Source organism: Protopterus annectens, chromosome 5.part0, assembly GCF_019279795.1.
Source record: "Protopterus annectens isolate FY-2018-M chromosome 5.part0, PAN1.0, whole genome shotgun sequence".
NCBI classification, from domain to species: Eukaryota; Metazoa; Chordata; order Ceratodontiformes; family Protopteridae; genus Protopterus; species Protopterus annectens.
Window position 1 is genome coordinate 607,161,522 of NC_056735.1, and position 26,343 is coordinate 607,187,864.

Below are 26,343 nucleotides of genomic sequence, written 5' to 3' on the forward strand. Positions count from 1 at the left end.
TGTATAGGACATGTCGTTGAGGGCTGCTGTCATGTTGTAATGACATACCTATCAGTGTCAGACGTCTGTCTGTCAAAACATTAATCCTAAAGCATTCCCCGTTGGCTAGCTGATTTCTGTCTGTCCTCTGTACAGATGTGCAGATGTCAGGTATCCATTTTGGCTGCTCACAGGCAATCTATGCTTGACTGACACTGACATGTCTGCCCAGCTGTGTTATGAATGCCACAGCTAGGAAACTCCACCCTGTATGCACCACATGCCATGGATACCTCAACTAGACTACCACAGTCAAAAGAACACTCTTGCGTACAGGTCTCCAACCCAGACACTGGTCATGTTATGTAATATATGTTGCATACATGACAATTGGAGCACCTCACTGGCCCTCTGCAAGAGACAACCAGATGATTGGATGTTGCATTTAACTGTCAACTTGAGGATCACTCACGTGGCATAAGTTGATAGATGGCCTGTTGACAAATGTCAGGTGGCATGATACCACTGGCAATACCCAGATTTGCTCTGAGCTACTGCACAATGATACCTCCTATACCAAGCCAAAAGGTATTGCCAATGTACTGGCAGACAGATTTAGTGCCAACTTTACCCCCCCAGGGACCAATCACAATACCTGTAGATTGCTAGGCACCCAGTATTATTGCTGCACAGGTTAAAACAGCACTGTCCAAGGCCAAGAATACAGCTTCTGTGGGACCTGACAATATCCCTGGCTGTGTTCTACATAAACTACAGAGTGAACTGGCACCACAACTGTGTGCCCTGTTCAATCACAGCCTCATCTTGGGCTTTCTCCTTACCTAATTGTGCACTGCTACAGTCATACCTCTCCACAAAGAAGGAGCAACTACAGATCCTGGGAACTTTTGCCCCTTTAGCCTGATGAGTCTGATATGCAAAGGTATGGAACACATCATCATGGACCTAATAAACAAGGATATAGGGACTCTCCAAACTCTGGATCCCACACAGTTTGGCTTTGTGAAGGGTAGATCATACCTGCTCATCCTGGTCAACTTTTTGAGTCTGTCACCAGAGCTGTGGATGAAGGCAATGTGGTTCATACAGCCTACCTTGATCTGGCCAAGGCTTTTATGCCATTCTCCACTCAGGAATCATAGAAAAACTCACTAAGCTAGGCATCAACCCCTGTATCATTAGGTGAGTTGCAAACTGTCTCACACATTGAAGCCACAATGTGAAAGTAGCTGACTCCAATTCAGACTGCCAAGGAGTCACGAGGAGTCCCACAAGGTTCGGTCCTGGGTCCTCTCCTGTTTGGTATCTACTTCTCTGAAGTCCAGGCCAATACGAAAGGACTTTGGCTGACAAAGTTCATAGATGATTGCAAGTTAGGAGCTATTATTAACTTCCCAAGTGATGTTGGCATCCTGCAGAAAGGCCTCACTGCGACCAACGACTGGTGTCAGAACCATGGCCTTAAGCTCAATGCCAAAAAATGTTGTCATCTCCTTTGGGAAAAACTTGGTTCCCAAGAATTACCACATCAATGGTAGTCCACTGAACACAGACAGCATTTATAAAAAGTTCCTCACAAAGATAATCCTAGGCCTACAGTTGTTTTATATGGACAGACTCAAAAAAACTCCAACTATTGTCTGTCTCATATCACCTACTTAGAGGCGATCTCTGCTTGACTTACAAAGTCATGTCTGACCCAGCTCTGTTAGAAATGCTACATCTAAAGAAATCCCAGTCCCTCCGCACCACACACTCCAGAGACTTCAACCTCATTACCATAAACAACAGAACATACTAGAGGGACAGGTTCATAACCCAGAGACTGCCCATGCTATGGAATAGACTTCCCATACATGTCAAACACAGCACCTCACTGGCCCTTTTCAAGAGAAGTCTTGAGTGGATGGGAAATAGAAAATTCACCCTGGGATCACTCCAGTGGCTCTACTCAACATAGGCATTGGGAACTAATGGGTGGCATGATGCCAGGGTAATCCTATGGGCTAGGCTTGTAAAGGCTCCAGGGCCATTAGTCAAGTACACACCTTTGAACCTGTGACCCCACATCCCCTACTCTTCTTATCTCTCCATGGACAATATCCTGGTACGGGTCTATATGACTTCATCGACATGTCATTACAGCGACAGTCAGTACTTCGACACGAAATCATCGAACAGTCAATTTAGCGAAAGTTCAAATAATCGACAATGTAAGTGGATGCTGCAGCAATAAATGTCAAGTCTGTTACAGAAATAAATTAGCAATACACAAATACAAGTTCTGAGCAAATAGAGAAGCAGTTTAGAATGTAAATACTCATGTTAGTAGCAGCGATACGTGCTCAGCACCGAAGAAAGATGGCGAACGTACACCAGAGTAGTCCAGGGGAGATAGGATCCATGTACCACACTGTAGATTCTCAAAGAATGAAGCCCATGTTAATAATAGACAACTATCTTTATTATCTAGAGCATAAGGGATAGTAGACGATATTGGTCTTGTAAATACAAAATGGCACAGCATTGCAAGGGTAGGGCTGTTACTGTGTACTTGCCTGATGGCGATAAATTGCAGAAATCTGTTGCTCATTCACATGCTGCAGACCTAGGAGAAATAGAACGCTATGTTGTATGTAGTGATTTGAAATGTAGGGCTAGCATGGCTAGAGACACTCCATCACTCATAGTGGACGATGCTTTAGCATCAACCTCCTTAGCCACCATTGATTGTTTACCTAATAGATCAGCACTCTTACAACAGGTGAATCGCGTTGCAAGGCGTTTTCAAATGGCATTTATGCATTCTGCACTTTCCTTTATTTATTTATTGTTGACGTCCATTAAATGTATGCGACGTGTTTTCTGTTTACATTGTGTGCTGCATTCACAGTATAAAGACAGTATACAATATGGTACAGTATTGTTTTGTTTCTCATGTCGGGTTGTCGGGCAAGTGAATGTCGCTTATTTGAAATGTCGATGTTATGACTAGTCGGTGATTTCGTGTCGCTGTAGTGAATGTCGATGTAGTGACATGTCGATGAAGTCATATAGACCCCCAGGTACACACCTAGGAACAGCTGTACCTATGGTCCCCAGTACTGAAAAATGTGTCAGTGTGCATTGCTGAGAATAACAGTGTCTGTTTGTTTGTAAACCTGCAGCTGATAATACCCTGAGGACCTTCTCACACACTACACCCCCCATTGCCATAGTTAGAAATGGCTTCTGCTGTAACGGACATTAAATGTACCTTGTTACACTCTTCACCCTATGGGCTACCTGGAGCTTGCAGTACCAGCACAACACTGTTGTACAAATGGGTAGATAAGCATGGGTTACCCTCTGAGTCCTGGCAAGTGTGTGTATGTATGCACATTTGTATATTTTTAGAATGCAGCATTCTGAGGCCACATTCTCCAAATACAATATACCTGGCCATACAGTATAAGCATAGTGATGTTGCTGACCTTAGGAGAGCCATGACAAAGCCATCACCCTACTATCCCTGTGACATGTGGAATAAATGCATATCCCTGAAGTACACTGATGAGATAGACAAGGGGTTGTATTGCAGTCCTAGTCAATGTGTGATTGTGGGAATGTCAGGGTATTATCATGGGTTTTAGTGAGTAAAGTATCCAATGTGTAGTGTGGGTGCTGTGTATATTGTCTTTGCACTACAGTGCCCCCAGTACATGTTCCCAGGTCCACTATATGAGGAACACTGTCACCATCAACCATGCAGGTAACTGATTACACTATCCAGACCAATGATGCATGTGCAGTGTGCAAATTATCTGTAACAGAATAGACTCACTGACAAGGTAGTAAACACTGATAAACCCAGGTCTCTCAGATGTGTCTATGACTGTTATGTGTTTGTCAATGTGTATATGACAGTATGACATACTATGTATTGTCCATTAATACCCAGTACATCCCAGTTACCATACTGTACAAGGCCTGGTGATGTTCCTCACTTAACAAGAGACTCGGGACCCACCTCATCTTAAAAGCTGTGTGGTATGTGCAATTAAGACCAAACACATTAGTAGCAATAAGTACATAGGTAGGGGTTCTACTCTCAGTGTTGCCAAATAAGTGTGTGTATATGAAGGGATCTACTTCATTTTGCTGAAAATACATGTCCCAGGAGGTCATCTTTCCAAGAACTGACTGGCAAATGCTAAAATGTCAAAGGAATCATGTCATGGAAATTCATTCCATCAAAACTAGTTGTAGATGTGTAAATGCCCTCTTCCCCACTGTATAGCTGCACAGCAATACTGGAGTTAGTATATATATAGTTGGCTGTCAATGTTGTGGACACAGCCACCCTCATTGGGGTTATTGTTGTGTGTATCCCCACTCTTAGTCTGCTGTAATACTGTACAGTGCATGTTAACAGGTTAAATAGTTGTCACTCACACTATGTGGGGCTCTACACCACCCCACACCTTCCAAAGTGTTGGGCTGTGCCACCCTTACCAGCTCATCTATGTTTACCAATGCCGGGATTGCACTACATTGGGGAAGGGGACATATACCCTGCCAGTACCATCATCGATGGCATTAAAGTAGCAGACTGATTATTTATTGATGTGATGTTTTGCCTATTATGTCTTGGTGGAATTAAATAGGCTAAAATGGGTTCAATGCAAAATTAAGTACATCCATGTGTACAATATTCTCTGTGTATTGCATTAACACCAAAGCCTCTGTCTGTGTTATACACAAACATGTGGTGTGTCCCACCCAGTACACTTACCATTGTCCACTGAAGAAGGGCTGCTGACATCAGCCAACATGCACTCACCTGTATACACCCCTCAGACCTATTAGCCACGTGGCACATGCAGTAACTGTTATACAGACCTGTTACTTGTGTTCAGCTATACCCAGGATATGACACAGTCAATGTGTCTCCACAGTGCCATACCCCTGTAGAAAACAACAGCAGACCAACATCCTGCTGACACATAGACACCTACAACACATGCTGAATACATTATGGAGATCACTATCAGTCAGTGTTAATAACAGCTATAATGCATCATGGCTGGACAGCTACACATCCTGACATGTAAGCATTAAACCTTCCTGCTGAAAACATGTTACACACCATTACATTATTACACCTTAGTACATTCACCCTGTGCATAAGAAGCATATTAGTCTGGCCTTACATTGATGGCATGAATGACAGGGATGCGGCACAGGTATCATCATATGCACAGGGTGTGTTGTGGGTGTGACAGAGACCTAGGTTGAGCCGTTTGGTTGGAATTATGTGTGTGTGCTAGGGGGTTTCATTATTAATTGGGCTGTGCAGATGTGGTGTTTGTAGGTATGGAGGTGCCCTAGCTATTTTGGTGATATGTGTGTGTGTGTGTGTGTGTGTGTGTGTGTGTGTGTGTGTGTGTGTGTATGTATGCACACAGTATGGCCATGTGGCTGCCCTATACAGGGGTTTGTTGGACAGCTGCAGGTCATACATGGTAGGGTGTGCAGTTCACTGTCTCCAGCCACTGACATGAGAACTGTGCCTGCCAGAGGTTCCACAGGCACTACTGGGTAGAAGGCCAGATATGATACTCTCCTCTGATAATGACAAATGTCTGCTAGATCTATGTCCCTGTTCGGACTGGCCAAGGCCACATGCACATGACCTGCTGTGTTGTGGTGTGGACAACTCCCCCCCTGCAGTGCTGGTACTGCCACTACGGGAGCAGCTCTGACTTGTTGCACATCCAATTAGACCTCAACTTGGTGTTGCTGACCTATATCCACGTGGCTGTCACCCTATCCCACTATATGCTCTAACAGAGACATTGCATGGTTGAGAATTCCCACCATCTCACCCAGACATCTATCCAGGACCTCTGCAAAATAACGGTGGGCACCTATGAGATCATGGATGTTGTCAATAACAGCAGAATGAGTAGCCTTCTGGAGCCTCAGACCCTGTCTGGTATAACGTTCCATACATGCCTGTGCCTCCATTATGGCCCGAAACATGAGTCTGGTGACACCTGCTGTGGCACTTCTTCCAGGGACATGATGTCCAGCAGCCCTCCTATGAGCACTCCTGTACATCTGCCTGTGTGGTACCTCACTGGTCATCCAGCTATGGCTACTGCATCCCGTCCCATGCCACCACCCGCCAACTGTCCCTCATCTATGTATAGCCAATGTGACTGTGTATGAGGGATGGGGTGGATGACAATGGGATGTCAACCGATGGCACAGCTTCACCCACTGACAACCCCACCTGTGCTTCACCATATCTATCATCATTGTCAGAGTCTGTATGGAAACTAACATCAGTTTGTCTGCAGGAGGGACCCTGACCCACCTCACCACCTGTGAGGGGAAAATAGAAAATGTACTTTAAGACCTGTACATCATTGCTTACCTCTACACACACACACACACACACACACACACACACACACACACACACACACACACACACACACAAACTTACAGGTGAGGTGGCACAAAGATATTACACAGACTTCTCATTAACAAATGCAAAAAGTAACAAACAAGTGAAAACAAAAACCAGAAGACAAAATTACCCTGTACTTGTGAATGCCAAGGGAATTCTTGTATAGTCCACACTTGTAAATTCTCCACACTCAAATGGCTGCTGTAGACAGAATCCAGGACAAAATCAGTTATGTTAGATGCTAAATAAATGTCCACAAAGAGGTCCTATGCGACAAAATATCCATATGAATCAAGTAGTAAAAATGTTTTCTCCAAAAGCTTTATTGAACCAATACTGAAAAGCGCTTTTCGTCCCACTAATAGTGGGACTTCTTCAGACAAACAGATTCTAACAAAAAACAAGGTTTAAATACTGGTTTTGGCGCCAAAAAGGTACTGTTGCTAGGTTACAGTTCTGTGCTTCAATTAGTTAAAGGTATAGTGTCCTAACAACTAATGAGGTGAATCTATGAATGAATTTAAAACAAAATCAACAAAACTTCAGAACCATTAAAAAGATTAAAAGCATCGTTAAGATGTCATTATTACAGTATCTGAATAAATACTAAATATAAAACAAATATAAATATCTATAAAGTATATATGGTAATACAAATCACATCTATATGTTACTACATGTTTCAGACTAAGGAATGAGCAGTAACAAACAAAAACCAATATGTACAAAAGTTACTCAGCTTGAGCACTGAATACATATATAAATAAATCATATCAAAGAATTGAGTAGTTACAAAAAAGAAAGGAAGTAATTGTGGGAAATTGCTACTGAAAGATGGTACAAAGTCACATTAGAACTACAATAGTCTGGTCAGAATCCCACCTAAAACACATACCTAACTACAAAGTCTAACAAGAGTCATACATATATGTTCAGGATATACAGTGACACCCGAACAAAGAACTATTAGATAGTGCAATTAATGTAGCCAGGTCATGTAGAAAGTATGTGTATTGTAATTGTAAAAGAAATATGGTAAAAATATATATGCTAACATGTAAACGATAAATTTAAAATCAAACAGCAACTAGTAAACCTATGTAAAGGTAAAATGCAAGGTTACTAAGGACAAATTACTCCATAAGTGCCCGGTAATGTACAGAAATTCACTTCGAAAACAAAGCAAGCAAACCCCCCCCCACAAGAGTATATAACATGACAATGGTATATATCAACGTCGTATGCTTCTCAATTTCAGTAACGGATATAATGTGATAGTCTCATTAAGGCCTGCGGGGGCATTGGCATGGCACCTAATCTGCCAAAAAAGTTCTAGTACTTCCAACAGGACTTCAAAGGGTCCTTCACGGCTGTCAGGTGATATGGTATCAATTGCTTTAAAATTGAAATTATGACTAGGGTTGTCAATAATATGTTTAGCAAGTGCATTCTCTGTTTTCTTTTTCTTAATTGCGTATAGGTGTTCGTAGACCCGTTCTTGTAGTTTCCTGTCAGTTTTTCTAAATAAAATGGACAAGCCTGGCACTGTGCCAAGTAAATTACTTTGGTTGACAAGCAGTTGAATTTATATTTGAGGTCATATGTAATGTTCCTTACTGTGAATGTCTGCCCTGTAATCATATGTGCACAATAATTACACATATTGCACTGATACATACCCACTCTCTGTGTTCCTAGTGACACATTGTTTTGTAATATCTGTTTCAAGTTTCTCCCTTTTGTCCAGACAATCTTTGGCTTAGGTGGTAATTTTTTACTCAGAACACCATCGTTAGATATGATGTTCCAATTTTTATTAATGATGAGAGAAATAAAGTTACTGTCTAAGCTATAGGGAGTAATAAAAGAAATATTGATATACATGGGTTCACTAGTACTTGAAGTCCTGTTGGAAGTACTAGAACTTTTTTGGCAGATTAGGTGCCATGCCAATGCCCCCCCAGGCCTTAATGAGACTATCACATTATATCCGTTACTGAAATTGAGAAGCCTACGACGTTGATATATACCATTGTCATGTTATATATTCTTGTGGGGGGGGGTTTGCTTGCTTTGTTTTCGAAGTGAATTTCTGTACATTACCGCGCACTTATGGAGTAATTTGTCCTTAGTAACCTTGCATTTTACCTTTATATAGGTTTTCTAGTTGTTGTTTGATTTTAAATTTATCGTTTACATGTTAGCATATATATTTTTACCATATTTCTTTTACAATTATAATACACATGCTTCCTACATGACCTGGCTACATTAATTGCACTATCTAATAGTTCTTTGTTCAGGTGTCACTGTATATCCTGAACATAAATGCATGACTCTTGTTAGACTTTGTAGTTAGGTATGTGTTTTAGGTGGGATTCTGACCAGACTATTGTAGTTCTAATGTGACTTTGTACCATCTTTCAATAGCAATTTCCCACAATTACGTCCTTTCTTTTTTGTAACTACACGATTCTTTGATGTGATTTATTTATATATGTATTCAGTGCTCAAGTTGAGTAACTTTTGTACATATTGGTTTTTGTTTGTTACTGCTCATTCCTTAGTCTGAAACATGTAGTAACATATAGATGTGATTTGTATTACCATATATACTTTATATATTTTTATATTTGTTTTATATTTAGTATTTATTTAGATACTGTAATAATGACATCTTAATGATGCTTTTAATCTTTTTAATGGTTCTGAAGTTTTGTTGATTTTGTTTTAAATTCATTCATAGATTCACCTCATTAGTTGTTAGAACACTATACCTTTAACTAATTGAAGCACAGAACTGTAACCTAGCAACGGCACCTTTTTGGCACCAAAACCAGTATTTAAACCTTGATTTTTGTTAGAATCTGTTTGTCTGAAGAAGTCCCACTATTAGTGGGACGAAAAGCGCTTCTCAGTATTGGTTCAATAAAGCTTTTGGAGAAAACTTTTTTACTACTTGATTCATATGGATATTTTGTCGCATAGGACCTCTTTGTGGACATTTATTTAGCATCTAACATAACTGATTTTTTCCTGGATTCTGTCTACAGCAGCCATTTGAGTGTGGAGAATTTACAAGTGTGGACTATACAAGAATTCCCTTGGCGTTCACAAGTACAGGGTAATTTTGTCTTCTGGTTTTTGTTTTCACAGGCTTCTCATTACCCAACTGTCAAAATGTATGACATATGGCACTAAACAACATGAACTGCAGCTATACCCAGTCCCTGTTACCAACATTATGCATCTCTGTGATGCGTGAGTTGTGTTAGTAGGTGATGATCCATCCCAAGGAACACACTGCACCCATGTACACAGTATTGCTGTGCACCTGTTCAGCACCTTCCCATGTACTGTGCACCATACCTCACAAATGTACACACCATTGCTGAATGTGTATATGTGTGGCAGTCATGTTTACTCTGTTGCTCACAGCCCCTATGTGTTTGTCTGACACATACTTGGGTTGATATGAGGACATATGTCAAATAGTGAATGCCTGACATCTGATTTGCAGATCTAATCATCAGCAGTACATGTATGATCAATAAAATCCAATTATACTGACAACCATCGAAGCTTACTTTGGCTAGGAGGTGTGTACACACCCTTATTGACATGCTTCCCTCTTCCCTGATATGCCATGGAGTCACAGTACTGCATATGTTAACATTACACACATTTGATATGTGACATATGACCTGTGCAGTCAAATGCAGTATCAAACAAATGTGTTAGTTGTGCAGATGTTGATTCGGATGCATACAATATGTGGGTTGCATAAGTGTGCACACCATTAACATGATGGTTTGTTGCAGCTCCTGTTAAGTGAACTACAGCAGTCACCATTCCTGGATGGTGTATACTAGCATGGCCCATCTTCACTTGCCATTATTTGGTCACTCTGCCCTACAAATGTCCCCCAACTCTGCCAGATTGCAAGGTCAGCTCATGTGCCCAGACCTTGTAGGTCACGCAGTGCCTTCACTATTGCTGTGGAGTGAGGGTTCTGTCTGGCACAATGCATGACCTTGACTATGTTCAGATACAGCCATACTTAGTGAGCTTTGGATGTATGATTCAGTTCACTGTTGTGTTTCAGGATGACACCCCTCTCCATCCTCCTCTTTTTTGCAGATGCTTGTCAACTATGGGCCACACATGAGTGCCATTTTGCAGTGTCCCAAATTCAGAACACCATGTCTACCAGCATAGTTCCTGCTAATGAATAGCAAAGCTAAAGGTGTCCACTGGCACTAGCAAGACACAGATGGGGATGGTGGGCCTGAAGTACAGAGAGGTGTTGCTTGTGAAGCACATGTATCTTTATTAATACTGTCTGTAGGTTTCAGCCTTGGTGTCGTACACCATTACACATTGCAACACATGTCTTTGGGAGACTTGATGTTATGCATATGCTACCTGTAGAGAGCCCTGGATGATGACTTCTGTGGAACAACTCTTCCACCTGATTACCTTAACCCATAGGCCACACATATGCAGGGTCCAGGTAATTGTCGACAGAGGTATTGCACAGGCAGTACTTGCAAGAAATTCCTGCAAGTCCCTCAGTGTTGCTGCATGTGTCTGGGCAGCCTATGTGACCAGTTTGCAACATATGATGTCATCTGTCTTGGTTAGGAATCTGTTTATTTTCTACATTAATGGTGTCCTATACTTCATCATCACATACATGCTTGTCTGCACAGTTTGCCATGGTATATGCAATAGCGAGGTAAGGCTATGTCTCCCACTACTTAGTGCTACCTTTTGGATATGGGATCCATTTCATGGTTTGTAAGATGTGTGCACGCCACAGCTGCCTCTGTTGCAGGTGAGTGGGCAAATGTCATGGACATACTTCTTGGACAGCAGACCATTACTTGGTGTGACATTGAGGACCCGTACTTAATGGAAGGTGCATACTCAAGATGAGTGAATGCTGCAGTACCTCAAAAGATGCTTCCACAATATGTTACTTGGAGTGTGTGCACACATATGCTTCCATTGTTTGTTAAGGTATGTATTCCCCATATTTGTTGTTGTAACATAGGATTCCATCTTGCACATTCATTGCTCATGTTAGGATCACATTGCAGGTTGTAGAAGTTGTGGAATGTGGTATTCTGATATGCCGTTGCATAGATCTGTAACAGTTGCCATTGTAATACTGGTATATGCACTGTTGCAGCCACTGTATAAGTCTAATGTTTCAGACATGTCCCTACTGTAGGCCATTTGTCCCACCATTATGTTTATCTCTGTCCACACATCTTGCACTGACAGTTTGCTAGTCATACTGCAGGACTCTTACATACCCTTCAGATATGCCACCATGGTGACCACTGTGATGCAGTGCAGTTAACAGCAACAATAAGTGAACATGTACAGCATGCATTATGGGTAGGTGTGTTAAATGTGTGCATGGCAAATTACATGGCCGGTGTATTGGCAAACCTGAACAAAAGACCTCCATACTCACCAACTACAGGCTGCTTCCCCAAAGGTATATCAGAGGGACCTACATAGTTGTGTGAGAGATGTGTTGTCAGTAGCCACACCTGTGGCATTGGTACAGGGTGGGAGCAGCATTTCAGTACATCAACAGTGCAAACCAACCATACTACAGATTATGCACATCTGTTCATTACTACACTGTAGCAACAGACTATATTATCTGACATCTGCATGAAGACACTTTACAGATGAAGATGGATAAGCAACAGTGGTCTACTAATGTGCCCTGGGACCTTACCTGCACATTCCTTGTCCATTGTGTGGGTAGCACTCACCTCCACAATGCTATCTTCAGATGCTTGACTTGGCTGGCGGGCAGGTGCCCCAAGGCTGTCAAGGAGCTCCTCAACATGTGTCATTGGGGACTGGATGGCATGACCTCCACCTGTGGCTAGCTGGTCCCTCCTAACTGCAGCAGCACGCTGACGGGCATGGCAGATGAGGTCAGTGCTACGATGTCGCACCTGCTCATAACTGCAGTTATGCAGGCTGACATCATTTACCCTGTGGACGAGCTCATTCCACAGGGTAGTCCTCTCTTGCAGATCATGGGCCGTATGCCCAAAGAGGGTTCCATGGTGATGCACCATGAAGTTGATGAGTATGTTATTCTCCTGTGGCACAGGTATCATCATATGCACAGGGTGTGTTAGGTGGGTGACAGAGACCTAGTTGAAACCTGCTTGGTTGGAATTATGTGTGTGTGCTGGGGGTCTATTACACTGGGCTGTGCAGATGTGGTGTTTGTAGGTATGGAGGTCCTAGCCATGTTGGTGATATGTGTGTGTGTGTGTGTGTGTGTGTGTGTGTATGCACACAGTATGGCCATGTCACGCTGCCCGCATACAGGGGCTTGTTGGACAGCTGCAGGTCATACATGGTAGGTGTGCAGTTCACTGTCTCCAGCCACTGACATGAGAACTGTGCCTGCCAGAGGTTCCACAGGCACTACTGGGTAGAAGGCCAGGATATGATACTCTCCTCTGATAATGACAAATGTCTCAGATCTATGTCCCTGTTGGGACTGGGCCAAGCGCCACATGCACATGACCTGCTGTGTTGTGGTGTGTGACAGCTCCCCCTGCAGTGCTGGTACTGCCACCACGGGAGCAGCTCTGACTTGTTGCACATCCAATTAGACCTCAACTTGTTGGTGTTAAGCTGACCTATATCCACGCAGTTGGCTGTCACCCTATCCCACTATATGCTCTAACAGAGACATTGCATGGTTGAGAATTCCCACCATCTCACCCAGACATCTATCCAGGACCTCTGCAAAATAACGGTGGGCAACTCTATGAGATCATGTGGATGCCTGTCAATAACAGCAGAATGAGTAGCCTCAAGCCTCAGACTCCTGTCTGGTATAACGGCTCCACACATGCCTGTGCCCATTATGGCCCGAAACATGAGTCTGGTGACACCTGCTGTGGCACTTTTCCAGGGACATGTCCAGCAGCCCTCCTATGAGCACTCCTGTACATCTGCCTGTGTGGTACCCTCACTGGTCATCCAGCTATGGGCTACTGCATCCCCGTCCCATGCCACCACACACCTCGCCAACTGTCCGCCTCATCTATGGGAGATAGCCAATGTGACTGTGTGTATGAGGGATGGGGTGGATGACAGTGGGATGTCAACCGATGGCAGCACAGCCTTTCACCGCACTGACAACTCCCACCTGTAAGGCTTCTCTCAACACCATATCTATCATCATTGTCAGAGTCTTTGTATGGAAACTAACATCAGTTTGTCTGCAGGAGGGACTCCCTGACCCACCTCGGCTCACCACTCATGTGAGGGAAAATAGAAAATGTACTTTTAAGACCTGTACATCATTGCTTACCCCTACACACACACACACACACACACACACACACACACACACACACACACACACACACACACACACACACACACACACACACATTATTAACACTACACTATAGGTGGCACAGATATTACACAGACTTCTCATTAACAAACGCAAAAAGTAACAAACAAGTGAAAATAAAAACCAGAAGACAAATTACCCTGTACTTTTGTGAAATGCCAAGGAATTCTTCTTGTATAGTCCACACTTGTAAATTCTCCACACTCTAAATGGCTGCTGTAGACAGAATCCAGGATAAAATCAGTTATGTTAGATGCTAAATAAATGTCCACAAGAGGTCCTATGCTGACAAAAAATGTCCATATGAATCAAGTAGTAAAAAAAAGTTTTCCAAAAGCTTTATTGAACCAATACTGAGAAGCGCTTCCTACTTAATAGTGGGACTTCTTCAGACAAACAGATTCTAACAAAACAAGGTTTAAATACTGGTTTTGGCGCCAAAAGGTGTCGCATAGGGCTAAGAAGCTGCAGTTCTGTGCTTCAATTAGTTAAAGGTATAGTGTCCTAAATAACCAATGAGGTGAATCTATGAATGAATTTAAAACAAAATCAACAAACATCAGAACCATTAAAAAGAGTAAAAGCATCGCTTAAGGATGTCATTATTACAGTATCTAAATAAATACTAAAATATAAAACAAATATAAAATATATAAAGTATATATGGTAATATTAAATCACATCTATATGTTACTACATGTTTCAGACTAAGGAATGAGCAGTAATAAACAAAAACCAATATGTACAAAAGTTACCAACTTGGAGCACTGAATACATATATAAATAAATCATATCAAAGAATCGAAAGTAGTTGGCAAAAAGAAAGGATGTAATTGGGAAATTGCTATTGAAAGATGGTACAAAGTCACATTAGAACTACAATAGTCTGGTCAGAATCCTACCTAAAACACATACCTAACTACAAAGTCTAACAAGAGTTATGGCATGTTCAGGATATACAGGACACCTGAACAAAGAACTATTAGATAGTGCAAATTAATGTAGCCAGGTCATGTGGTGGGAAGTATGTGTATTGTAACTGTAAAAGAAATATGGTAAAAATATATATGCTAACATGTAAACGATAAATTTAAAACCAAACAGCAACTAGTAAACCTATGTAAAGGTAAAATGGCAAAAGTTACTACACAAATTACCGGCAATAAGTGCATCGTAATGTAAGCAGAAATTCACTTTAAAACAAAGCAAGCAAACCCCCACAAGAGTATATAACATGACAATGGTATATATCAACGTCGTATGCTTCTCAATTTCAGTAACGGATATAATGTGATAGTCTCATTAAGGCCTGGGGGGGCCATTGGCATGGCACCTAATCTGCCAAAAAAGTTCTAGTACTTCCAACAGGTTGTAACATAGGATTCCATCTTGCACATTCATTGCTCATGTTAGGATCACATTGCAGGTTGTAGAAGTTGTGGAATGTGGTATTCTGATATGCTGTTGCATAGATCTGTAACAGTTGCCATTGTAATACTGGTATATGCACTGTTGCAGCCACTGTATAAGTCTAATGTTTCAGACATGTCCCTACTGTAGGCCATTTGTCCCACCATTATGTTTATCTCTGTCCACACATCTTGCACTGACAGTTTGTTAGTCATACTTGCAGGACCCTTACATACAATTTCTTCAGATATGCCAAATTACGGTGACATACTGTGATGCAGTGCAGTTAATAGCAACAATAAGGAACATTTACAGCATGCATTATGGGTAGGTGTGTTAAATGTGCATGGCAAATGACATGGTTGGTGTATTGACAAACCTGAACAAAGATTCTCATACTGCCACCAACTACAGGCTGCTTCCCCAAAGGTATATCAGAGGACCTACATAGTTGTGTGTGAGAGAGATGTGTGTTAAGTCAGTAGGCCACACCTTGGTGGCATTGGTACAGGGTGGGAGCAGCATTTCATGGTGCACATCAACAGTGCAAACCAACCATACTGGTTAGATTATGCACATCTGTTCATTACTACACTGCAGCAACAGACTATATTATCTGACATCTGCATGAAGACACTTTACAGATGAAGATGGATAAGCAACAGTGGTCTACTAATGTGCCCTGGGACCTTACCTGCACGTTCCTTGTCCATTATGTGGGTAGCGCCCACCTCCACAATGCTATATTCAGATGTTTGACTTGGCTGGCGGGCAGGTGCCCCAAGACTGTCAAGGAGCTCCTCAACATGTGTCATTGGGGACTGGATGGCATGACCTCCACCTGTGGCTAGCTGGTTCCTCCTAACTGCAGCAGCAGCATGCTGACGGGCATGGCAGATGAGGTCAGTGCTACGATGTCGCACCTGCTCATAACTGCAGTTATGCAGGCTGACATCATTTACCCTGTGGACGAGCTCATTCCACAGGGTAGTCCTCTCTTGCAGATCATGGGCCGTATGCCCAAAGAGGGTTCCATGGTGATGCACCATGAAGTTGATGAGGATGTTATTCTCCTGTGGACTGAATGCAGGCAGTCACTCTCTTGACATGATATCTGCAAGACATAAACAGGAAAAAAGGTCTGAGGACCTCATACTGCAAGAATATAGTGTGTAGTGTAGAGTATATGTGTATAGTGGGTGGAAATGAGAACTATTTTGAATATTGCTCTCATAAACTTGGAGGGCTGATAGAGTGACAGGATTTGTTTTCATATACATTTTCTGAAGGCTTTGAGGTCTGAAAATCAAATGTATATCATTATTTGCTGACTACAAATCTGAGATCATCCCACTGCTTTGCCACGGGGACAGGGGAACAGGCAGAAAATATGAGCCAATTATCTGGACATTCTGAAAGGATGTACAATTGAGAGGTATGATTATGCATACAGCTTATTACCACTCCCAGGATTCAAACCATGGCTGTGTCTGATAAAAATACCACAATTTAAGTGTCAGCAGAGTGTGCTGTTTGAATATTGTTGTCTAGCTTTTCAGTGTTTTCTGTCTAAGTCTCTTGTAGTTGTACAATCTGACCTTGTAATTACAACAGTCTCATACAGACATTCCTAGATATATTTTTATGTAGCACAGTGTGAGAAACAGTGGTTGACACAACAGTACTATTCTGTTATCAGATGTTACTGAATGCTACTTGTCAGGCCCTACTATACCAGAGTAAACACTACCAGTTCAGGATTCAATCTTTATTGGCAGGCACAGTTTTCTTATCTGACAGACCTGTGGAGGGAATGTTTGTTAACACTACCTGAATGTTTCCACACATATTCCCAGATTCCGAGTTAATATTATGCACATACCTCTCAATCTGTTAATGCACACACACTGGTCATAGCTTGACAACATGGGGGTAGAAATGGGACATATTTTGAATATTGCTCTCATCAACTTTTGGTGAGTTGCTAGAGTGCCAGGTTTGTTTTTATATACATTTTCTGAAGGTTTTGAGGTCTGAAAATCAGATGTATGTCATTATTTGCTGCCTAAAATTCTGAGATCATCTCACTGATTTGCCAGGGGGACAGGGTAACAGGCAGAAAATATGAGCCAATTATCTGGACATTCTGAACAAATCGGTACAGTTGAGAGGTATGATTATGCATACAGCTTGCTACCACTCCCAGGATTCGAACCATGGCTGTGTCTGCTAAAAATACAAGAATTTAAGTCACAGTAGAGTGTGCTATTTGGATATTATTGTCTAGCTCTTCACTGTTTTTTGTCTAAGTCTCTCTCAGTTGTACAATTTGACCTTGTAATTACAACAGTCTTATATAGACATTACTAGACATTTTAGTATGAAGCACAGTGTGGGTAACAGTGGTTAATACAACATTACTATTCAGAGAATGCAACACTAAAAATGCCATTCAATACCAGAGTAAACACAACCAGTCCAGGGTTTAGAGCTTTATTGCCAGGCAGTTACAGTTTTATTTAAATACAACCTATATGGGACTATTACTGTCATATTGTCTGGTTTATTTAGTACACCCCATACACAAAACAGTTTTTATACTGGCCATTGAATTTCTACTACTTTTATATTTATTTGGTATGACTACTAGAAGAAGGATTGTTACTCACCAGCCTCATGATGCAGCCTTTGCAGCCTACTCACATGGGCTTCCTGATTCACAGCCCACTCAGCTGCAGCTGTAAGGGGAATAGAGAAATATTTAGCCACACCTATCCATCATATACACAGGCTGGATATCATTAAACAGTTACTGGTATGAGTACTTACACACTGCTGGGACATCATCCCTCTGCCTTGATTCTTGGATACACTGGTCCAAAAGCTCCCTCTTCCTCCATTCAAGTCAGCATAGTGGTGTCTGACCTGCTCACCAGTCCAATGGATATCAGTGGCACTGATGAGGTCATGGGTGAGATGGTCCAAGGCTTCTGCTTTATGTTGGGAGCATTGGTACTGGCACTGCTGTGGTCTCTCATCAAGTTTTTTTACCAGGAGTCCTACCATGACCTTGGACTCCTGGATGCCCCAGCACTGAGCCCAGAAGCGCAATCCCTCTCCAACTCCAGCCATGCTGCCTACAGTGGGAAGCTGCAACCAGTTATGAGCTGTATTTCCACCTGTGGGGTTTAAATATGGCTGACTTAGTGCCCTTTGCCATGATTGGATGGTTTTGAATATGCTGAGCTAAGCTAAGCTATGGGCAAACCTGCTTACTTAAGGTTGACATTGCTTAAATGGACAGGTTCAGCACTGCTTACCAATGGGCAAATCCACTTAGCTGGGCTACTCATTGCTTAGCAGTCATATTTACACAATGCTTACACCTGGTAAGCAGAGCTGCGCAATGCTTAGCATTGCTTATTTTTCATTTTATAGACTATCTGCTGTATGATATTGATTCATCATTTATTACATATTATATTTTGTTTACTGTCATTTATTCATGTGTGACTATACTGTATGGAGCACTTGTATTTATAGGGGGATTTCACAACTTTATTACACTGACACCCCACATCTGGACTTAATGCAGTACTCTAGTTAACAAATATATGTTATTTAGTAGGTAATACAAAAAAAAAATGTTTATGCACTGCTCTCACATTAAAATGTGAATTGGTTACAGTGGGGATCAAACTAGAAATGCTGTTTACAAAGCATACACTCTAACCACTACACTATTGCAATACTGATTATGTTTGATGTCTCTTGCTATTTAAGTTCTTGTGCTGTTTATGCTGGACTAAGTGTAACTAAGCAACAGGCGCAGCTACTCTTAAACTTTATCTCATTTATAAAAAAATTGTTCTGTTGTGTTATTTTAGCTATGCCCTTCAGAACATCCCTGCTAATGCTAAACCATGTACTTTTATTAGCTTTCTGCTTCATGGTGGGCATACCTCTCAACCTCTTGGAGCAAAAACTCTGGACAAACCCTAAAATACTGGGGGGACAAATGGGGACAGATTTTAAATATTGTTCTTACAAACTTAGACAGTTGATATAATGATAGATCTTGCATTAGCATGGATTTTCTGAAGGATGTGGAGTCTTGTAAAGTGAAATGTTTGTCATTATTTAATTACTTCAATCCTCATCTATTTTCCAGAAAGGTACAGATTTTAAGAGAGACACACAACAAAAATATGAGATAAACATCTACATTCTGGGAAAATCTGTACAGTTGAGAGGTACTTTCCTGATGTGTTGGGGGTGTTTTGAGCGTTTTCGCTCATTTTAATTGCTGAAAGGCAATTCTGGAGTGCAGGAGCATGTGTATTGTGAGAGCTCTGCTCTCAGACACACCCCCTGTACTCATACATGGCTCCGTGTAAGTTTAACAGCATAGGCAGTGCACCTTCATGAATATGCAAAACGTGCTGCCGTGCTGTACAGGAGCAGTCCCTGCCATGCAGGAATAACTTATTCCTGCACAGCTGCTTTCTAAATCCCAGGGAAAGTTAAGAAAAGCTCCTAATTGGAAAACTCCAGGACCAGATACAGTGCCTAACTTCTGGCTAAAAGTATTAAAATCTTTATATGAAGATTTAGCCATGAGTAAGAACTATTTATATGAACACCCCAAACAGACATCAACCTGGTTAACAAGAGAAAAAAACAATACTCCCACTTAACAGCAAACCTGCATGCTAACCTAAAAGCTGTAGACCAATAACTTGCCTTCTGATGAAATATAAACTATACACTGGAATTGATGCCAGCAGAGTTTATAGTCATTTAGAAGAAAACTCAATCATAACAGTAAACAAAAAGGTAACAAATGAAGGTTATATTGAACAAAGGATCATTTTGTTGTTAAAAAAGTCATAATGGAGAACTGTAAAAGAGAGAAGAATCTAATTATGGCATGGCTAGACTACAAAAAATGTGACAGTATCTCACATTCATGGATAAAAGAGTGATTAAAAATATGTAAGATACACCCTTTACTGATCAATTACATTACAGAGACCTTGAAATAGCAGCAAACCACTTTGCAGTCAAGCCACGTTAAAGGAGAAATTATTATTCCAGGGATAAAAATTCAAAGGGGGATATTTCAGGGCAACTCTTTGTCACCACTACTCTTTTGTCTTGCCCTTAACCCACTAAGCTGTCTACTTAACATATAAGGTCATGGCTACAGTTTGATTCCCAGAAAACAACAAAGTCTAAAGACTTCCTCATATTCTTTTTCTAAATGATTTAAAACTGTATAGTTCTTCAGATGATGAAATGAAAGCACAACTGCAAGTGGTCAAAACCTTTTAGATGACATAAAAATGTTATTTGGTCTTGATAAATGTGCAAAAGCAACCTTTAAAGTAGGAAAGCTTTAGCACCAAGAAAAACATCAGCCTGTGACACGAATGTGATATAAAATAACTTGAGCATGAGGGAGTTTATAAATATTTGGGAAGTGATGAAGGATCAACAATAAAACATGAACAGATGTGAATAAAACTCAGTAAGGAATATTTTAGAAGACTAAAATTAATACTAAAAACAGTGCTGACATCTAGGAACAAAGTCCAAGCTATAAACCAATTGTTCTTCCTGTCTTAACTTACCATTTTGGAGTGACTGACTGACCTCAAAAGGTGTTGGATTGGTTAGAAAGGAAAACATGAAGGATGCTTCATGCTTGTCAAATGTTGTTGTTGTTGTTGTGTCTTTTGGCTTTTCCCCAGTTAGGGGTCGCCACAGCGGAACTCCGGTCCGCTGAAGATTGGCAGTATATTTTTACGTGCCAAATTGCCAGCTCTGATGCACAATCTTCAACGAAGGTACACCCATTCACGCATGTCTCCACACAGAAGACGCTTTAGCTGAGAATCGAACAGGACAACATCTTTTGATTTATAAAATTTAGTGTATACCAAGACTATATATTTCCCATTCTGAAGGAGGTATGGGCCTCCTTAGAATTGATTGCATGTATAGATCTGCAATCATAGGACTGCATACATATCTGCTGACCTCACAAGACCCAAACATAGTGCAAGATTTGAAACATGAGGAGAATAAATCTAAGATGACTTCACTGTTTAGCCTAGTAGAAGCATATTGGCATCAAGTGGGAAAGGAAAACAAATCAGAAGTAGTTAAAAATCAGGCAGCAACTGAATGTGGCAAAAACAAAAGAAATAATACAAGGTAAAGGATCAGATGAGAAGACAAGAAATGTGGAAAATGCATAAATATAGTTGCATATATAGAAAACTTCTGGAAGAACCTCATCTTATTAAGGAATGAACACAGGAATGGTTAAGGAGAGGCAAATTCAAACCAGAAGATGAAAGGTTAATATTGGTGGCCCAAGACAGTGCACTACATACACATTGGTTTACAAAGTCCATTGAACATGTGGGAAAAACAGATAAATGTAGGTTTTGTAAAACAGACCTGGAAACAGTTGCACACTTTGTTGCTGGTTGTAACATACTAATGACAGAAGGACTGTATATTGAAAGGCATAATAATGTGGCAAGACTGTTGCACTGGGGATTGTGCAAACATTATAATACTGAAGTAGATGAAAAACATTGGAAACATGAGCCACAAAGCATCATAGAAAATTATGAGGTCTGCATCACATGGGATCAAGGATCACCCATTACCAACAGTTCAAAAGATAGAAACGAGAAAATGGATATAGTGGTCCATGAAAAGAAGACAAAAGTAGCATTGAACATCGAAATTGCTACACCCAGTGACTACAGTGACTTGTGTACAAAGAAACACAATTATAAAACATCAGGATTTGCAGGCAGAAATGAGAGAAATGTGGAAAAAAGATGCCCAGACAGTTCTGGTAGTAGTAGGAGCAACTGGTCTTATAAAAAAAAAGAATCTACAATCATATTTAGATATGTCACCAATACATGTAATTCCATACAAAATGCAGAAGGAGTCATTATTGGCCACATTGCAGGTGCTGCGAAGAGCACTTCTGGCTGACATCAGTGATTGAAACAATACTAATTTCATGAACTTTAATCATAGTTTAACTTATGAATGGGGTCCAGTCGCATCATGGTATTAGAAACCCAAAACACTTGGAAAAATAAAAAAAAGGGAGTTCAAATAAAGCAGTGAGACTCTCCTGATTGTGTGTATGTCAGTGCAAATGGATTCAGTAGTATATTACACATCTTAGGATTGACAACATTCACAATTGTAAACTACACCTCTTAGCACTGACAACATTCACAATTGCATATAGCTTTTGAAGTCATATTTCTACTCACATCTCCTTTGCATGACACAGTTTATGTCATCCTTTCAAAAATGCAGTGTGGCTCACGTGTAATCTGCCTTCTTCTGTGATACATGCATATAACACACTTATTTGTAGATTGTGACAGTACAAAGGGAGGGAGTTTGACTACAGAAATGACTGGTATTTGTGAGTGTTTGTTTCTTCCTCTTACTGTGCAGAACATGCTGCAAATACATATCTGACATATATGCATACAGTGTATTTATGCTATACAACCACTTTGTATTGGAAACATAAGAGTAATACACAATGTTGATGCCATCCATTGAAATGTGCAGTGTCACAGTTGTCAAATAAATCTGTAGCTGTGCTTGCATTTCAGCAAACCTTCATTAGCCTGTAATGCTATCTAACTCAAATCCCAACTTCGGTGCTTACAGTCTGTGTACATGTTTTTAACAGAGTTGCCACCCACATGTGCTATGTTCTTGCGTAGATGTTGTTTCCTGTTACAATAGTTTAGTCTACATTTCCTTTGGAAAGGCTGTATTGAAGACTGATGCTGTTATTTGAAGAGATTGTCATTCCATCATGGTTGGAGAGAGAGAGAGAGAGAGAGACCTCCTCAGGACTCAAGATGATGTAATGTACATTGTTGCCTACGTAAGGCATGTGCTCAAATACAGGATTATATTCACATTGTTACTGCTATTCTACCATCACAGTGACAACAGCAGGGGGATACAGATGTGCTTGGGTATATGTAACATGAGACAATATTGTCTGACATACAGTAAAAATCTTTCTAAGGAATTACAGGGACACATATTCCTTGATTCATACACATGATGTAATGCTTTCACATAGCCACACATATGACAATTGGTGATACACTTATACCATAGTGCATTCACTGAGCCCATTATTGTGTTGATGTCTGAAACACTTAGGCAAGTGTTCCAAAACAGCACTGAATGACTTTAAGCATTTGTGTCCATCACTGTTCTGCAGGAAAGATATAGCCTCCAATTCAAATTTGTTCATATAGAGTGGCACAGGCCTCCCCCATCAGTTTTAGCAGATAAAAATTATGGATAAATAAAGTACAGCTGATTGAATGACTTCACATAGGTGGAGTTCACCAGTTGTGATAACAGTTCCACTCTGGTGAATGTGATTAATAGCCACATTATTTGGAAGAGTTGTAGAGCCTGAGGTTTAAATCTAGCATAGCAATTCATTTTGCATGAACATACTGATGTCACACAACAACTTTTACATCATGTCAGTCTTACCCCTTGATATGTTACACAAATACATGTGAACATAGCTTTGTATTGCACAGCAGTAGACATTTGTTCTGCCAATGTAATGGTGAGACTGCTGCTTTGGCACATGCATTGATTACTGCAGTGTACATGGAGTGCTCCAGTTCATAGGTAGTATGTGTACTGATCACAGTTGTGTGCACATGAGCATACTCAGTTAATTGCCACTAGTCTAACATGTTGATATGACATTCATTCTCTGGGATCCTTTCTTAATTCTCACATTAGTTTCATTGTTTGTCACAATACCCATTGATAAGACCTGTGGCAGATGCCAACAATACACAGCTCTGGGGAATATACTGCATCATACTGTGGTATTTACATCTGTTCTTATTTGTAACTGTATCAAGCAAGATTGCCTTATGTATGGGTATTACGTATGTCACTCTCTGCTTCCACTTTTTAACACCACACACACCTACATACAGGATGTATAACAATTACAATATTATGGTGCACAGGTCCCTTTAAGGGTGATCCGCCTTGTACATGTCTTAAGCCTATTTCTGACGTGTACACAGATAATACACAGGTCAGTGTTGACATTGATGGGATTTGTTTGATTCTTGCAAAAGGAAATTGTGGCTTCTGAGCCATTCCTATTTTCCAACATGTTATACTAATGAAATGCATGCAGTGACAATATCCGATAATATTTCCTGTTATCATGAACTGTAATCTCCCCTCAGCATATCAGTGACATTCATATGTCATGCATTTCCCCTCTGTTACAATGTAAATTTGTGTAACTGTCACATCCTATAATATCATGTCGGCTTTTATTTACCTCCACTTGTTCAGGACATACGTATTGCAAACTATTATTATTACCAATTTGTCTTTGTGACATAAGCACCTACACATCAGGTATCACACTAGAATTTGAACATTTAGCCTCCCCTCTTACATATTTCTGTATAAATCTCTTTAATTTCTGTGCACATTGTCTTCAGTACACTTTTCCTGTTTGGTAATCCATGTGTTGTAGTTGCCCTTACCATTTCACATCATCTGTTACTTATTGCTGTACTCATATGTTTCATTTATAGGTTCATAGATTAGTACTAGGCTAGCTGCCCTTTAGGGACATTTTAAGCCTAGCCATTTATCCTGTGTGAGAATCAAACCCTGCACCTTGTGTCATAAGGTAAACTCCTTAACCATTATGTCAACCTCCCACCCTAGTATGAGCACAGTACACTCATTTCACTTTCACTGTGCATGTACAATATGCATTATTTGACTTATTTAGCTCTTTGTGCTGTCTGCCGAGGCATGCGTAACAGTTTTGGCCACCAACACTGTTGCTAGTCATGAAAACTTACTTGTATCCATGTAAGCATGGTGAGCAGATGCATATAGGATTAGCAAATACCCCTTCCCAAACCAGCAGGCAGTATGAACTTACTTTCTGCACTAAGATATAAAAGTCTAATAACTGTCATTATTTATTAAAAGAATGCACAATGTCTTATAGATAAAAATTTAAGAACTTAAGAAAAAAGACAATTAAAAGTAATAGAACCTTTTTTTACAGTTACATATTTATTTCATTTATTGTACTTAAAAAACAAAAAACAAATTGCAAAAGGGTTAAGGGGGTGATAAACAAAAAGGTGGACTCTTGCTAATGTTTTGGGAAGTGAGGAAGTAGAGAACTTCATGTCAATGCCCAAAAAATATTGGGTTGGATTCATAAATGACTAATTTCTGCACACACAGTAGCCTGCTATTTTTTTTTTCAGACACACAAGAGGAGGGAGCAAGAACAATGAAGGAATTTTATGCTGTTGCACAGTTCCCTGAATTTTTCCAGGCCACAGACTGCACTCATAGAAATGAAAGCCCAATCTGGTGAACAGGGAAGGACATACATCAGCAGGAGGGGGGTTCCAGTCAATCAACTGTCAGGTTGTCTCCAAGGGATCATCCTCAATATCTGTGCAGGAAATCCAGGTAGTTACCATGACTCACACATATTGCACATCTCTCAGCTTTATACATTGTTTTCTAGGACTGATCTTCCACCAGGCAAACTAGTGGGTGAAGCAGGTTATTTACTGGAATTGTGATTCATAACACCTATCAGAAATTCACACACACCTAGAGAGGAAAGATTCTATAATGCCCATGCTCAAACTAGAAGAAAATCATAGAGCATGTGTTTGGCATGATATATCAGGGGATGCCATGCAGTATGACCCTAGCACCTGTTCAGTAATTCTCAGAGTTTACGCCATATTACACAATATCATCCTGCGTAAACAGCTGCAACAGGGGCAGCAAAGGCCAGGATCACACATTCCTGGACCACAGGCAGAGGCAGCATCTCCAGCACATACAGGCAAGGAATCTGAATGAAAACCTCCAGCTCCAGAGGTAACCAGCAAACGTAGGCATGCATAATATGCCCTTACCCTGGCTAAGAGGCAAGGAAAAGTACAAA